At 41.2% G+C, this 3,169-nt stretch overlaps 1 pseudogene; it reads left to right on the top strand.

The window, feature by feature from the left end:
- The first annotated feature begins 1,936 nt into the window (after window positions 1-1,936).
- On the top strand, window positions 1,937-2,761 carry LOC138151302 (argininosuccinate synthase pseudogene; annotated as a pseudogene).
- The last annotated feature ends 408 nt before the right edge of the window (window positions 2,762-3,169 follow it).

Raw genomic sequence — 3,169 nt, 5'->3', positions numbered from 1 at the left:
TACCTTATTTTCTCCTGGAACATGATACTCAGTTTTGCTGGGTAGGTGATTCTTGGTTTTAATCCCAGCTCCTTTGCCCTCTGAAATATCATATTCCTGGCCCTTCAGTCCCTCAGTATAGAAGCTGCCAGATCCTGTTATCCTGATTGTGTTTCTACAATATTCAAATTGTTTCTTCCTGGCTATTTGTAATATTTTCTCCTTAACCTGGGAATTCTGGAACCTGGCTGTAATATTCCTAGGAGTTTTCTTTTGTGGATCTTTTTTTCAGGAGGTTATCAGAGGATTCTTTCAAATTCTATTTTGCCCTCTGGTCCTAAAACATCAGGGCAATTTTCCTTGAGGATTTCTTGAGGGATGATTTTTAGGTTCATTTTTTTTATCATGACTTTCAGGTAGTCCAATAATTTTTAAATTATTTCTCCTGGATCTATTTTCCAGGTCAGTAGTTTTCCCAGTGAGATAATCCACATTGCTTTCTATTTTTTTTTTCATTTGTTTGGATCTGTTTAATAATATTTTGATTTCTCGCAGTCACTAGCTTCTGCTTACTCCAGTCTAATTCTGAAGGAACGATTCACTTCAGTGAGCTTTTAAGATTATTTTTCCATCTGGCAAATGTGGCTTTTTAAGGCATTCTTCTCCTCATTAACTTTTTGTGTCTCTTTTGCCCTTTGAGTTAGTGTATATTTAAGGTGTTATTTTCTTCAGTCAAGTTGTTGACTCTCATTTCATAATCATAATTTTCTTGCATCATTCTCATTTCTCTTCCCAATTTTTCCTCTACTGCTCTTTTGGTTTTCAAAATCCTTCTTAAGCCTCTATGACTTGTAACCAGCTCATATTTTTCTTGGAAGCTTTTGGTGAAGGAGTTCTGATTTTGCTGTCTTCCTCCTGTTCCATGCTTTGATCCTTTTTGTTCACAAAATAGGAGTGTAAAGTTGGGCTGCTCTGCTTGCTTTGCTTCCCTTATTTGCTCATGTTGCCACTCAATTACTTGACTTTTGAGCTTTTTGCCACAGTAGGACTCTGCTACCCAGACAGGGGAGCTTTGTCCCAATTGCTAGGTTTTTCTCAGGTGCCAAAGGTATTAGTTGAGTGTCCTCTCTGAAGCCTCCATATGATATGGCAAGTTCGTTGCACACCCTAGGACCTTCACCCTAGACCACAATCCAGATCCAAGCAGATTAAAGCAAGATCAATTACCCCTCAGACTGATTTCTTGGTCTCCCTACAATCTTCAGGCCAGGACCTGAAGCAGCTACATGGCTATGGCTGCACAGCTGCTGTTCCTCAGCTTCTTCTCACCCCAGGTGCAAAGGCCAACCGCCCTCAGGAACTACTGGATCCTAAAGTCCACCCTGCACTGACCTCTCACTTTTTCCTAAACATCTATGGGTTGATGATTCCGAAAACCTCCACAGCTGCTGGTGATCTGAAGTCCCTCCAGCTGGTGCCTGGTCAGGATGCCCTGAGGCTAAAACCTCGGGCTTGTGCAGGGCTGGGGTCAGCTCCCAGACAGTCACGCTGGCTGCTTCCTGCCAGTCTGCTGGGCTGTCCTCAGTGGAAGATTAGATTCTCTGTGTCATTTTGTGGGTTTTGTAGCTCAAAAGGTTGTTCAGAGTCACCTTTTACATGAGCCAGAGTCCTGCGGAAGTTCTGTTTCTACTCCCAAGTCACTCCTTTTTCAATGAGAAATATCAAATGGTCCCAAGCACAAAAAATAATGACTTGGAAGAACTTTAAACAGACTTCAAAATCAAACATAGATCAAGGAAAAATTAGAAAAATAAGAGCAAAGCAAGGAAATCAAGACAATTAAGAAAAGAAAGTCAACCAACTGAAAGTAGAGTCAAAAACTTAAGGAAGAATATAATTCCTTGAAAACTAGAATTGGGCAAGGGGACAACAGAAATCATTAAAGAAAATCAAAAGAATGCAAAAGTATTCCAGCCTCCTTGTCTCTGCAGCAGGTTGAAATCTCCCAGCCTCACCAAACACTGATAAGATGTCATCAAACAAAGGCATCATGGTTCTTGCCTACAGCAGAGGTCTGGACATATCCTGTATCCTGTTGAGGCTGAAGGATAAAGGCTATGGTGTTTTGCCTACATGGACAACATTGGACAGAAGTAGGATTTGAAGAGTTTAAGAAGAAAGCATTAAAATTTGGAGCCAAAAAGGTTTTCATCAATGATCTCAGTAAGGAATTGGCAAAAGAGTTCATCTTATCAACTCTCCAGTCCAGTTCCCTGTATGAAGGGCCCTTCTCTTCCTGGACCTTGCTTTGCTTACAAGCAGGTGGAAATTGCCTGATGAGAAGGAGCTCAGCACTTGTCCCATGGAACTACAGGAAAGGGGAATGACCAGTTCCAGGTTGATCTCTACTGCTACTCCTTGGCTCCTCAGATTAAGGAAATTTACAGCAGGTTCAAAGGGTGCAATGACTAAGTAGAGTATGCCAAGCAGCATGGAATCTCAGTTCCAGTCACCCCCAAGAATCCATAGAGCATGGAAGAGAACCTTATGCACATTAGCTATGAGGTGGGAATTTGGAAGAATTCCAAGAAGCAAGCACCTCCTGACCTTTATACAAAGTCCCAGGGCTCTACAAAGGCTCCTAACAGCCCAGATATCTTAGAGATTCAAATCAAGAAAGATGTTTCCCATGGAGGTTACCTGTGTCAAAGATGCTATTTTATATATATACATATATAAGTTTAGCAGGAAAAGTCAGCACCCTGAACTTCAGAGAAAATAGAAACAGAAATTACAAGCAGTCAAAAAATATAGAAAAAACAGCACAATTCAACAGACCAACAGACAGGACTTCTAGCTGTGTCATTATTACATACATACATAGTTAAATAACAAAGAAAGAAGCACCAACATCTGGGTTTTAAAAGTTGGAGGTCTCAACAGTTACCCAGAGTCTCATCTGGCCAAATCACACAACCCTTCCCATAAGTGAGCTCCAAAGCAAAATATTACCTCAAGATCGTGTGTGTGTGTGTGTGTATGTGTGTGTGTGTGTGTACTTCTTCTGGGTCAGAGGGCATCATACAATTTGTGACCCACTGCTAATTACAAAGTAACAAAAGGTGTGGGCCTTCCTGTAAAACAAGACTCCCCTAAGAAAGGTTCTCCTGTTTGGCTCCAAGTGAAGCCC

The sequence above is a fragment of the Petaurus breviceps genome, unplaced genomic scaffold (assembly GCF_028583685.1).
Source record: "Petaurus breviceps papuanus isolate PSGF00001 unplaced genomic scaffold, PetGlider_PUasm1.0 140, whole genome shotgun sequence".
NCBI classification, from domain to species: domain Eukaryota; kingdom Metazoa; phylum Chordata; class Mammalia; order Diprotodontia; family Petauridae; genus Petaurus; species Petaurus breviceps.
The sequence above is the reverse complement of the archived record's forward strand: the minus strand, read 5'-3'. Positions and strand labels throughout refer to the sequence as shown.